Source organism: Lycium barbarum, chromosome 12 (assembly GCF_019175385.1).
Source record: "Lycium barbarum isolate Lr01 chromosome 12, ASM1917538v2, whole genome shotgun sequence".
NCBI classification, from domain to species: domain Eukaryota; kingdom Viridiplantae; phylum Streptophyta; class Magnoliopsida; order Solanales; family Solanaceae; genus Lycium; species Lycium barbarum.
In genome coordinates this window covers 100,655,224-100,669,493 of record NC_083348.1, presented here as the reverse complement: position 1 = coordinate 100,669,493, position 14,270 = coordinate 100,655,224, and positions in this window count along the sequence as shown.

Genomic DNA, 14,270 nt, shown 5'->3' with positions numbered 1-14,270 from the left:
CAACCAGAGAGAAATAAGCATAAGAATACTATGAGGATGGTTCGCTAAGCTTATAAGCTGATTGTTTACCCCGAAATTGGGAAATTAATTGAATTTGTACGTGGGTATAGGATATGTGTTTGGATCTTGATATATATATTTGATAGCGGAAAATAAGCGTGTGAGTATTTGGTAATAAAACGGCTAGCAACGGTGATTTGCTTAATTTGCTATGGACATGAACGTTTAGAAGCCATGTTGAATACTTAATGGAAGAAACACAACGTAAATGCAAACAAACGGCCTTGGCCGGATCATATATTGAGAGAGAGATTGCATATATATTTTTCTATTATAAGTGTTCTTGGAAAATGAAGAAGCCAACCCCTTAAAGGAAGGGGACATACCCTATTTATAGTGGCACTCCCATGGTTCTCATACAATATGAGTTAATAAAATAATAATAAAAAGGACTGCTCTGCAGGGATTTAGTGAGATTAGACTGACGGCGCCGTCTGACACACGCATGGTAGGTAGTTGACCATGACTGGACGTTACTGGCGCGTGACCCGTCTGCAACGGCCACACGGACAAACGGTCACTCGAGCTAACGGTCATGCGGACCAACGACCATGAAAGCCCGAGTCCTCGGGCTTGGCCGTTTCAACGATGCAGAGGGCAGATCAGTCGGTGCCCTTGCTCAGCTTCTGCCCAGGCACTGTTTCGGTCAAGGGCGAGTAGCCTCGGGCGCATCATTGTTCCTTCCTCCGGTTCCCGTTCCACCGGTTTGGCTCACATCCGGTTTTTACCGTATACAGATATCCCCACACTTTCCGGATCTGCGATCTATCGGAGTAACGGGAAGTGGATAATTCCCGAAAATCGGTGGTTCCGGCAGCTTGTCATTACCTTCTTATTTCTTCGTTTTGAATGTTTGCCATTATTTTTGTCATGATCGTTGGTCCGTTTTAGGACAGGTCGACTTATAGTCGTTAATTCACCGTGCCCGTGGGACTTATCCGATGCTTCATAAGTTCAGATGTCTCCGAATTACGATAGGCATTTTCTTTAGGGTCGGTATTTTTTCAACCTTGGAAAAGTTTTTGATGTAGCAGTCCTCGTTTTGGGGGAATTTGCTGAGCTTTGGCCTTGGGTCATTGTGACCTTGTCGCCTTTATCTAATTTCGGGCACAATCCTCAATATAGAGTATGTGAGTGGGGCAGTGTCGGAATACGGCGGTTACCATCGGGGCGAAGTCCTTTTAACAGAAAGACACCCAAGATTTTGTTATACCAGCTTTTGGTAACTTTGCGTTTGCAAAATGCTTGTACATATGAGAATTTTAATTCTTCTTTCCTTAGCCGTAGTAAATGAAAAATGGGACACGATTCATTATGATCGTTTGGTCCTTACATCGGAGGCTATGGCCGGTGGCCGGGCCTTAGTTTTGCCGTAGCAAATGTTGAATGGGACACGATTTATTATGATTGTTTGGTCCTTACATCGGAGGCTGTGGCCGGGCCTTAGTTTTGCCGTAGAAAATGTTGAATGGGACACGATTCATTATGATCGTTTTGGTCCTTACATCGGAGGCTGTGGCTGGTGGCCGGGCCTTAGTTTTGCCGTAGCAAATGTTGAATGGGACATGATTCATCATGATCGTTTGGCCCTTACACCGAAACCTAATGCAGAAGGTCCAGTCTTGATTTGTTGAGCTCCTCCGTTTTCCATTAACAGGGGTACAACTCGATGTGGGTATTAGTCCCCTAGCGCTTATTCGAGCTGCAAGATCAGGCGAGCGCTATCAAGCCCTCACTCGTAGGTCGTGACCCCGAGTTCCCGGCCGTTTGCCCTTATTTTTGTTAAGTAACACGTTGTACTTGTTCCTCATTAAAAACCTTGTCGAAAAACCCATTTTGGGACAAAACCGTACTATGGAAAAGAGTGCAACACGCGTTTTCAGACCTAGATCCTAACTTTATCCGGTACTTGACTTCCTACAAAAAGAAAAAGGTTAAACATGAGGTGGCCATACCTTAGCAGTAATATCCCTTCAAATGAGCCACGTTCCGGTTGTTGCACAATCGCTACCCGTCCACGGATTCCAGCTGACACGATCCTTTGCCCGTTACCTCGGTTATCTTGTACGGTCTTTCCCAGTTCGGACCCAATTTTCCCCCGTTGGGATTCTTGGTGCTCAAGGTATCTTTTCGAAGCACCAAGTCCCCAACTTAGAAATGTCAAAAATTGGCTCTCCGATTGTAGTACCTTTTCATTCTCTGCTTCTGGGTTGCAATGCGGACCAACGCGTTTTCGCGAAGTTCATCCGTGAGATCGAGTTTCACAGCCGTGGCCTCCTCGTTTGACTCCTCGGTGGTATACCTGAACCGAGGACTCGGCCCGTTTATCACCCCCGCCCGGAGAAATGACTCGGGCCATCCCTTGATTTTTTCGACCTGAAGCTTGGTTTTCGAGAGTATGGCCGATACCTTTCCCTCGATGGTACGGCCTCCAGTTCGTAATTCTTTCGTGATCTCTCCGAGCTATTGTTCATTTTTACGGGCCCCGAGGGAAGCTCGAGTTGGTCATCCTCTATCCGAATTTTTGACTCGTATCGGTTATGGACATCCGCCCAGGTCACAGCCTCGTATTCTAGCAAGCTTTCCTTTAATTTGAATGAAGCCGTCGAGCTCTGAACATTGAGCCCCTTTGTGAAAGCTTGTGCGGCCCATTCCTCCGGAACCGGGGGGAGCTCCATTCGTTCCCTTTGGAACCGGTTGACAAATTCACGCAATAGCTCCTTGTCTCTTTGGGCTATACGGAAAATATCCGCCTTTCGAGCCTGCACCTTTTTGGCTCCGGCGTCTGCTTTTATGAAGGCATCGGCGAGCATTTCGAAAGAAGTGATTGAATTCTCGGGCAGATGATCGTACCAAGTCAATGTTCCTTTTGACAGAGTTTCCCCCAACTTTTTCAGCAACACGGATTCGATTTCATCATCTTCCATATCATTGCCTTTTATAGCACAGGCGTATGAGGTCACATGTTCGTGAGGGTCCGTTGTGCCGTCATATTTTTGGATATCCGGCATTTTGAACCTCTTCGGGATCAATTTTGGAGCTGCACTCGGAGGAAAAGGCCTTTGGATGTACCTCTTTGAATCCGGCCCTTTCAAAATAAGCGGAGCCCCCGGGATTTGATCCACCCGAGAGTTGTATGTCTCCACCCTTTTTTCGGTCGAGTCCACCCGCTTCGCCAACATTTCGAGCATTCTCAGAACCTCGGTGGATGGACCAGCTCCGGAGCCATTGCTTTCAACCATCCGTGCCTCATCTCCTCTGGGTTCAGCAACACTCTTCGCCTTTTCCGGGGTCGTTTTACCTCTTCCGTTTTGCAGCTGGGCTATTGTGATTCCCTGTTCGGCAATCGCCGCTCTCTGTTCCTGCAACATTTCAAAAATTAAATGCAAGTCAATATTATCATTCGGGGTATCTGGTTCTTTCCGGACTTGTGTCCCGGACAAAGTAATTGAATTGTTAGTATTTAAAGGGTCAGTGGGGTTTGGCAATCCCCGAGGCCCGCTGCCTTCATTTTCGGCCACGATCTCGTTGTTGTTGACGTGACCAGATTGCCCACTGTTAGCCATTTGGTCTGTTTTTTCAGAGACGGACAGTAGATGTTTCTGATTTTGATTGGTAAGATAGAGATCAAGATCAAAGACCACTATTATCCTAGCCCCACGGTGGGCGCCAAACTGTTTACCCCAAAATTGAGAAACCAATTGAATTTGTACGCGGGTATAGGATATGTGCTTAGATCTTGATATATATATTTGATAGCAGAAAATAAGCGTATGAGTATTTGGTAATAAAACGGCTAGTAACGGTGATTTGCTTAATTTGCTACGGACATGAACGTTTAGAAGCCATGTTGAATACTTAATGGAAGAAACACAACGTAAATGGAAACAAACGGCCTTGGCCGGATCATATATTGAGAGAGAGATTGCATATATATTTTTCTATTACAAGTGTTCTTGGAAAATGAAGAAGCCAACCCCTTAAAGGAAGGGGAAATGCCCTATTTATAGTGGCACTCCCATGGTTCTCATACAATATGAGTTAATAAAATAATAATAAAAAAGACTGCTCTGCACGGATTTAGTGGGATTAGACTGACGGCGCCGTCTGACACACGCATGGTAGGTAGTTGACCATGACTGGACGTTACTGGCGCGTGACCCGTCTGCAACGGTCACACGGACAAACGGTCACTCGAGCTAACGGTCATGCGGACCAACGACCATGAAAGCCCGAGTCCTCGGGCTTGGCCGTTTCAACGATGCAGAGGACAGATCAGTCGGTGCCCTTGCTCAGCTTCGGCCCAGGCACTGTTTCGGTCAAGGGCGAGTAGCCTCGGGCGCATCATTGTTCCTTCCTCCAGTTCCCGTTCCACCGGTTTGGCTCACATCCGGTTTTTACCGTATACACTGATCAAACTCACTTATAAGCATCTTTTGACTTATTTTAGGTAATTGATAATTACTCAAAGTGCTTATAAACTAAAGTTCAACAAAAGCCATAAGTTATTCATCCTCAAATTATGATTTTTCAGCTTATAAGCACTTTAAATTTGACAAACTTTTTTATTATTTTATCCTTTATATTATTTCAAATTTTAAAAATACCTTTTCCATGACAAAATCCCCAACGTTCTCTCCATTCTATATTCGTCGTTCATCCTTTTCCTTGGTACTTAAAAATTTATGAGTTTTTTGTTTAAAAAAAAAAAAAAAAGGAAAGCTATTTTAGCCATTTAACCAAAAATTATCTTTTTAACACAATTTTACAAGACACATCTGCTTGTTTTTCTTAGTTTAAACATTTTTATTCAAACACATAATGTTGCTTGCTTTATTTTTCAACATGCTTTGACTAATAAAGAATACAACTTCGTTACTCAACAAGATTGTCAAAATTTCATCTTTCCGGTTTGACAAATCCCTTGAATTATTACAATAAAAACAATTAATGACTAATGCACTGTTGAGTTAGGGGCTGGCATAAGAATTGACGTGAATATGGCAAAGTGAACTAAAAGAAAATACTAGACACCAGAAAAGCAAATAAGCAAAAGTGTACTAGGAAAAAAAAAAGGAACATGAAAAAATCCAGCAAGGAACAGGGAATATGAACAAGATATAGCTAGTGGGAAAAATTGAAGTACAATGTCCACTTATGATTACAACTTGGAGACCCAAGGAAACAGAAAAGACTCAGGTCAATAAGTCAATTACCATCAACTTCAAAAAAACTAAAATAAGCATAGCCCCAAAAATGTGTCGTATAAGTAAAAAATTAGTGAGTGGAAGTGGGTAATGTCAGATTATTAGTTTAGGTCTCCCACTTAAAGAGATAATAAAGTCGCTGTGGCGTAACTTCCTCTAATTCACATTACTACTTTTTACTTACTCCCTTGTCCATATTCAAGAACTTTCAGTGGAGCATAGCAAACATTCTGTTCTGGCGTTCCTAACATTATTCAAAAAAAAAAAAAAAAAAAAAAAAATTTTTTAAGGAATTTACTACGAACTTCATCGCTAATTTATCGTTAAATAGCTCATAGATAACATAACTTTTTATATAATTCGCGGTTAATATGTCCTTAAATAAGAGAAGCGACGAATTTTTTTCTATTTAACTACCAAATTTGTCCATTGCTAGTTCCTATTTTTCGTAGTAATTGTTTGATTAAGCAATATATACAATGGTCATATGCATGTGATAATCTTTGTGTTGTTAATAGTATTTACTTACAAGTTATTAAAGACCAAACTAGAAATTAAAGCTTATATATAAGGGGTGACAAAATTAATCCATAAAAATATGACTTGTTAAATCTGCTCAAGTTTGGGTGGCCGTTTAGTGACTGCCTATCTATTAACTCAGCCAATCGATTTTGACCTCGCAAATTTGATCCCCCTAAAAGTTGGACTAATTCGGGCTAAGTTTATAGTCCAATTTGATCCAGGAGACACTTTATCAGAATATTACAAATAAAACTTCTTTTACTTGATATATTATGTGTAACCATTATAAAGACAACTTTTTTAAGCTTTGTTTGATGATTAAACAAAATATAAGCAAGAAAAGAAAGAAATTAAAACTATTTAGAGTTCAGCGGATTAAACTATAACCCAATATTCTTCTTATCTTAACACATCCTATCTTAGTCCAAGTAATTTAGGGCAAAATAACTCACTCATTGACTCAACCTATTATAACCCGCTTAAATTCAATCAAAAGGGCCTATTTGTCACCTTGACTATAATCCTAATCAATTGTCTTTTCCCAATACCTAATCCATATGCCTCCCCGCTCTATACAAGTTGATGCTTTCAATAATTTGTTCAACAAAAATGCTGATCTACTCAGTAACAACTAAACATGACATTGTCTTAAGGATAAAATTAGTAGTGAAGTCATTACCAATTGGTTTTCAGCTAGAAATAAACGATGTTGCCATTTGATGTACTGCGTCACTTGTCATAGTATACTTTATGTTTGTGGGGTTAAAACTACGGGCGGTTATAATTCCTCTTCCCTCCACCACGTCTTTATTGTTTCGTACTATTTCCATATTAAGAAACCAATTCTATTGGCAGCTATGTTGGGGAATATTACTGATTTAAAGGCTAAAACTACATATACTAGGTAGGATAAAAGAAGACATTATGTTATCATTTTGGCGATATGAACATCAGATTTTGCGGAAATAATTGCAACATATGTAATAATGTAAATTTGACCAGAAATTAGGAGTATATCATTTTCAGCAGTGACGCCGCTGGACCGCTGCTTTAAAATTAAATGATGACTATATATTGACTCCATTACGCAAAGAAGTGCCCTTTAAATGACTTATTTTTCTTGTCCAAAACTTTTTGTTTAATGTCATTCCAGCACTCCCTTTCCTTTGCCTTAATTAAGTGCAATAATTAGGTTATAATTGCGTCAAGTTAATGTCTATCAGAATTCACTTTGTATTCTTCACTAGGATTTAATGATCTAAATATATGTATGGGTTACAAAAAAAATGTTCTAGTAAGAGGGAAATGGCTAGTGGGGAAGGCATACCAAAAGTGCTGGAAGTAATTGGCTGGAAAGCTAGATTTCTCCTGGCCTTCGCTTGCTAATAGCTAGTATCAGCTCAAGGATACAAAATCCTTATAACATTAGAACCTAGACTAGAGAATAAATAAACAATAATTGACTGAGAGTTACGTTATTGAGGTTTAGCTATAATTTGCTCATATGTTACAATAATGGCACGTATTATTATCTCATAAATTCCCTCTAACTACAATAATCTACTAACACCGAGGGAAAATGTATACTTCTAATTCCCCTGCGTGCTTGCCGATTTACATTCTGCGGAGTGGCATTATACAAGTAGTAGAGTACTTCTAAAATACTTCATTTACCTATTTTTTGTCTTTAATTTATTATTTAAACATGATAAGTATGAATTGGTATATAGGGGGAGCCGCTGCTTGTAATAGCCTTTAATCATGAATATTCCATGACACAAAATAAGCTATTGCCTATTGGTCCCCCTTCTACCCATTCCTTCTTTTAATGCACGAAACTTTCTCTTAATTTCAATTCCAACACTCCACTCCCTAACATTATTTTGCTTTAGGCTTATAATTTGCGTCACGTCAATGTCTACCAAAAGTTTTCACTTTATAACCTTCCTATGGATTTTCCCTCAAGAACATTTTAGATCAATGGATTAAAGGGGAAAAAAGAAGATGAAACTCCTAAATCAAATTTGAGTATAGTCTAGTGCCATCATAGTCAGAAATTTAGGAAATTCAAAATTATACAAAAATGCCACATCCAATACTTTCTAAATCACTTTTATGCGACTATACTAAAATTTAAATTTCTATTTTAAGGGATTCAAAATTATTGTGTATACAAAAAGTTACTTTTACATATCGCATAATATAGTTTTTGGATGAATTCCCTTTCTTATATGTGGCTCCGCCATTAATCATCAGTTTCACAAGAACTTTAAAACAAAGAAGCAGTGCCAGGATTTAATCAACTAAATTTCTACCTAAAGTTTCAATTTAATTTCCTCCTAAAGCCTAATTATATTTCCTTTTCTGCAAGTTTATTTTTTGTCGTGTCTAGAGTGGTTTAGTGTAAAATTTAAAATGATAGTGAAAGAAAATAATTATAAGGAATTATCGTGTTTTCTGTTTTTGTTCTTCTTTCGCTAATTTTTTCGCTTATTTGTGTTAACCTTATGGTGCAATATTGTGGCAGGGAGGGGCTCTTCAAATATTCTTAACTCTCATTAATTATGGGCATTGACTGAAGTTTGCGGGAAAGCATTCAAGCTTCTTGCTACAATACAGAAATTAAGCCCTAAATTTGCTTAACATTTAAAACAACGATAATTGATCCACATTCTTCAGACAGCCAAAAAATTAAAGAAATTGAAGGACAAGAAGTTGAAACAAAAACTATACTACTAACTGGAATTGCAGTTAATTAGTTGTTACTCCCTCCGGATAAAAAAAAGAGTCCACTTAGCCATTTGCACACCGTCCACTTAGCCATTTGCACACCCCTTAAGAAATACTAACTTCTAGACAAAAATAGATAATTTGGTTAAACTACCCCTAATTAAATAGGCATTGAGATTTGATCATATAACACTTAATAGGGGCAAATATGAAAAAATAAGGTTAATTCTTTCTTGATTTGCTAAGTGAACTCTTTTATTATCCAAAAGAAAAGGTTAAGTAAACTTTTTTTTTTTTTTTAATTTACTCTACATACCTTATATACACGACTTCAGTCCCACGTTAGGGTCATCTCTCATACACTCATAGTACAAGAGACAAGTCAAAAGACCAAAAAACAATAGTCAATCCAAAATTACTTTTAACATAGAGTGATATTGTTCGTTTTGGACTTTTAACCAAGCCCACATGATTGCTTAGACCTGGTTAGGACCATGGCAAGTATGCATCGTGGGCTTGGCTAACCACTTAGGGTTGTAATCTCCGGGCATGATCACAACAAACTTTGGTTCCATCTCCGGTTTCATTAACTCTACTGCCTTAGTCGACATCTTCTCTTGACGACGATCGGAATCGTTAACGTTGTTTGAAGACGACGACGATTCATCCGTCGAAGGTTGCTTGTATGAACATGTTATGATTAATAACGCTAACGCTATTAATGACAAAATAATTGCTAACCCACCAAATAGATAAGGGACTGGGGAATTCCATCTGTGAAAACCCGAGTCTCCTACAGCTGAAGTTGTATTATGTGATGGCTTCATCATCATCATAGAACCTGTCTTTTTTTTTTCTCTCTCTTTTGGTATTGGTTTCTATTTTATGTCTGTATTTATTTATAGAGCAGGCAAATAAGAGGGAAAATAATGGGTTTTAACAGTGCATGGATAAGATTGGACAAGAAAATAGTTACTATAATTGAGTAACCGACGTACCCCAGCAAAGAAACCATTTACAACTCAGAAAGAGGAAAAAGGTTTAGGATTCTTTCTTGCGGTATACTGTATTCCTTGCTGATCTATGCACTCAAAATTCAACCGGCGCATCACACTTTTCAAGTCTTGTCTAACTTTTATTTCTTGAATTTCCGTATTTATCCCTAGCTGATCAATCGTACTTAACAAACTAATTTCTTAGTTAAGATATATTTAATTTTTGCTTAATCATTTTTAGGTCTACAAAATATCTTCTTATACATAGACTCGATTTTTTTTTCCATGCGTCGAAGGCAATGATATTCTGTTTTTGGATGTAACTTAACTCGTGACCTTTCTTAATTCAATATCATCTAGAAATATGTAAATCGATTAACAACACACATTTTCAACAATAAATTATTTGCAACTCAACTTAAATATGGAATGACACTTAGAGCCCGTTTGGATTGGCTTACAGCTTAAAGCTGTTTGCAGCTTATAAGCTGAAAAAAATAAGTTGGGATAGTCCAACTTATTTTTTTTGGCTTATAAGCTGTTTTCAGCTTATAAGCTGCTTTAGATAAACTAAGTCAAATGGGTCCAATTATTTTTTTGAGCTTATTTTAAGCATAAAATGACTTTAAGCTGGTCAGCCAAACACTCAAAAAAGCTGAAAACAGCTTATAAGCCAACTTATAAGCCAATCCAAACGGGCTCTTAGTGTATTAAGTGTACCAAGTATTTTCTTGTGTCATTGAATCCTTTATCAGACACTAGAATTGAGAGACTTTTAGGTGACAATCATTCATCTGGTGTCACTATCATCTAATAACTAAGATATTGAAGTATAAAACACTTATTTATCCTAAAAAAGCTCTTCGGCCCCTTTCCAGGCTTTTCTTTTTCTAGTTTAATCTAAAAGCAACTAAAGATAATGTGGATTAGACTCTAATGACGTTCTCTTTTAGCTAGCAAAACATTAATTCATCTAGTGTCTCTATCGTCTAATTTGTATATGATATAGTAGTCTATTGTCACCTAACCTCAAGTTAATTTCGATATGTCATTTCCATTCCTCGGATGATCCAAAAACAACTGGCGGATAAACATTGGGCACATCATGTCATGGCATTCCATAATCTCTTTCTTCTTCTTTTTTTTTTTTTTAAACAAAAACATGCGAATGAAAAATTTAGAATCGGTGGGTTTAGAATAAAAAAACAACCTTATTGATTTTGAGTTTTTTTTTTCATTATACTTGTATATATAATTCAACTGAAAGTTTTGGATTTAATTAAATCTGTTGAGCTCGTCCTATATCCGACTTGGTTCTTGTTGATTTTGTTTTTCCAAAGGATGGATTACGGAAGGGTATATTGTGGGGGTGGGTTACGGAAGGAAATATATGAGCAATTTGATAGTGTGAAAAACTAACATGAGCAAGAATGTGAATGTTTGAAAATTGAATTGAGGGAGAGTTTCTCCTGAAATGGGCCTATAGGGCCCGCTAAACGTGTTCTTTCGGGTTTAGAATCCAATGCAGTTCATGAATTTTTAAGTAATATACTCATGATAGACTACTAAATCATTTGATCATGAAAGAAGGAACAAAGAAGTGTAGCTTTAACAGAAAAGTTAAGGATAAATCAAAGGTTCCAGAGGAATAAGACGACTTTCTTACGATCAAATTCAGGTGTTAAACTGTCTCTTAACAGCTAAGTAATCCTTAACTGCACGAAAACCCTGGAGTCATTTAGTTACCCTTTTCCACAATGCTGTAAAATTCCTTAAGAATATTTGTCCTAGAAGACAATAAACACTATGTAATCGCCTTATGTCCAAGATAATCCCTTGTGAATACTTCTTTCATATTTTTCTCCGACTAAAGACTTGCTTTACAGAAAATCAATTAAGTTATTTCTAAGTTATTGAATTGTACCCCGCTCCTTTAAAAAAGTTTAACTTGTTACCGAATCAGAATGGACATTTTATTTTATTTTAGAAGAATTTCGTATGTAGGAATGTGAAAGTATTTTGTTGATGAGACTTGAATTAAGATTCTTTTCATACTTGGTTATCATATTAAATTGTGAAAATTAAATCATTTGAAAATCTTAAAGTTCGATCTTGATAAGTGATTGATGAAGGGTTAGATATATATACACAACTCTTGCTTTAGAACGAGTGAGAGCACATGGCATCTTATGTATAGCCTAGTAAACCAGCTTTGAACATTTTGCCGTGTTGTTTGGTACTAGTGAGCGCTGAGTGTTGTCTTATATGCTAAGAAATATTGTTCATCTTAATTCAATGGCACCACAATAAAAGTTTGATGTATCACACTTGTTTTCTTTTTTCCGATTGGGCCAGCGTCACATGATTACAAATGAAGTTTTGGGTTTGGGCTTTCCTTTTAATAAATTTTACGCTTGTGCAAACCCGAATTAACCATCAGAGGATAAAAGCAAAAAAAGAAGAAAAGAAATTTTACTAGACCAAAAACAAGTCAAATCTTTGATTTTTTTGCATAGAAACATATGTAGGAGTTTGGGAAAGGAGGTGGGAATGTAACTTGGAAGATCTGGGAAAAGTAGTTTTGGCCCTTAGAAGCACTAACAATTTATTCCTTTTCCAACTTCTCATGATAGATTACATTTTTGTGTAGTAATAATTGGTATAATTCTAATCCATAAGATACTAAAAAAAGTCAAAATAGATGGTGTAGTGAAATGGAATAACGTTCTTTTTGCCACCTGCTGTGAAAGTGATCATAAAATAAGTTTGTTAGCAGGGAAAAGCTTTACCAAAACAAAGCGGTCATTTGCACTTTTATCCCTCTTTTGTGCTGGTCTTTAATTTTTGTACTTCAAAAACAAACTTATGCCTAGAGAAGTATAAGTTATGCATCACAACATTTACAAGTTATATCAGCACCCTTAAAATATTTATGGCCTACTACGCAAAGTTTGATTTTGAAAGGTAAAAATTAATGGGCAATTCGCAGAATTGCCCTTCTTTTGGGGTGGTCTTTAAATTTTGCCCCTCATAATTAAAATCTTTAAATTTTGCCCTTCGGCTAAAACTCATGGGTTCTAGGTTCGAACCCCCACACAGTCAAAATTTTAAAAAAAATTCGCAAGGCAAAGTTTAAATTTCGCTATGCCCCTACCGCCATAAACTTGCGAAGGAATTACCAAAGTTATGTCGAACCCGGCATACTTATGCCTTATAGCCAGATTTGACATAAGTATGCGAGGTCCGGCATAACTTTGATAATTCCTTCACAAGTTTATACCGGGTCCGGCATAAAGTTTGTCCATTAAAAGTTTGCCCATAAGTATGCCTCCACTGGCATAAACTTGTGAAGGAATTACCAAAGTTATGCCGGACCCGGCATACTTATGCCAAGTCTGCCCATAAGGCATGAGTATGCCGGGTCCGGCATAAATTTGGTAATTCCTTAATAAGTGTATGCTGGGTCCAGCATACACGCGACCCAAACCTTGCTTTGCATTTTTTTTTTTTTATTTATACTTGAGCGGGTGTTCGAACTCAGAACCTCATGATTTCTGCGTGAACGCTCAGAGTTGCAATGCGAAGGGCAAAAATTAAAGACCAGCAATATAAGGGACATAATTTTAAAACCACAAATATGAGGAGCAAAATTTAAAGACCACCCCAAAAGAAGGGCAATCCGCGAAAAAAATGAAAATTAATGATCAACTCATTTGATGGACGAAAATTAAAGACCAGTCAATTTGAAGGGAAAACCGTGCAATTACTTCAATACAAAAAAGTAGGGAGCAACATCTAGGTTGGGCCTTAAGAGGTCCAACGAATATGGGCTTGTACAGCACATTTGTAGCCCAATTCATTATGTGAAACTGAAGCCCAATATTATTAGCAGCGATTTGGGTCCAAGAGCCTGAGTCCAGAGTCAGGACATGAAGCCTGGGTTCTGAACGCGCGCCAATCACAGAACGCTATCTGCAAACAACACTGAACATTGTAGTGCTTAATTATTCCTCATAATTTTAGAAAATTTCATTGCATAACACATGTTTGAGTTTATAGCTTCTCATCCCATTATATAAAATATACAACATAATTGCAAAATGAAATACTAGTTGATGGTAGAATCTCAAGGTTAACTCCTTCTGCAGGTTAATGTAGTTCAAGTTTGTTTGTTGTTAATTAACTTTGGTATAAATGCAATGGATAAAGCTACTGAGGTCTGCACAAGTCAATGACATTGAAGCTCCAATGGCAATAAGTGCTTGTTTACGGATGAGGATAATACAAGCTGCAGGTTGTGCTGTAAACTGAAGCTGCTATTTTTCAAAGATGATTGTAAAATGATGAAAGGTGATTATTATCTTTGCATTGTTGACTAACATATTTCTTTTTTGTTCTCTCATACAAGAACAAAGTGAACCAAGGACTCTTATTTTTAAGTTGGACAGGCTACAATCACAGATACACAATTTTACCTTTTAATGCTACTATTGGATAAAATTGATGATATTGCATGAAAGAATATTTGTTGTGGCTGTCAACTAGGTAAAAAAAGTGATGATGTTTGGCAAATGGCATTGCAGAAATAGATACGTAAAGTGCCAAGGATTTGAAAGGGCCACTAAACCCACAAAAACTGAGAAATGCAAAAACCAGGTATTAAAAGAGGGCGTCAGTTTTGTTTCCTCGCTTGGTGTTGATTCCTGCTTTCTACAAATTGCTCCATAAACTTTTTCTCTTTGAATCATTCGGGAAA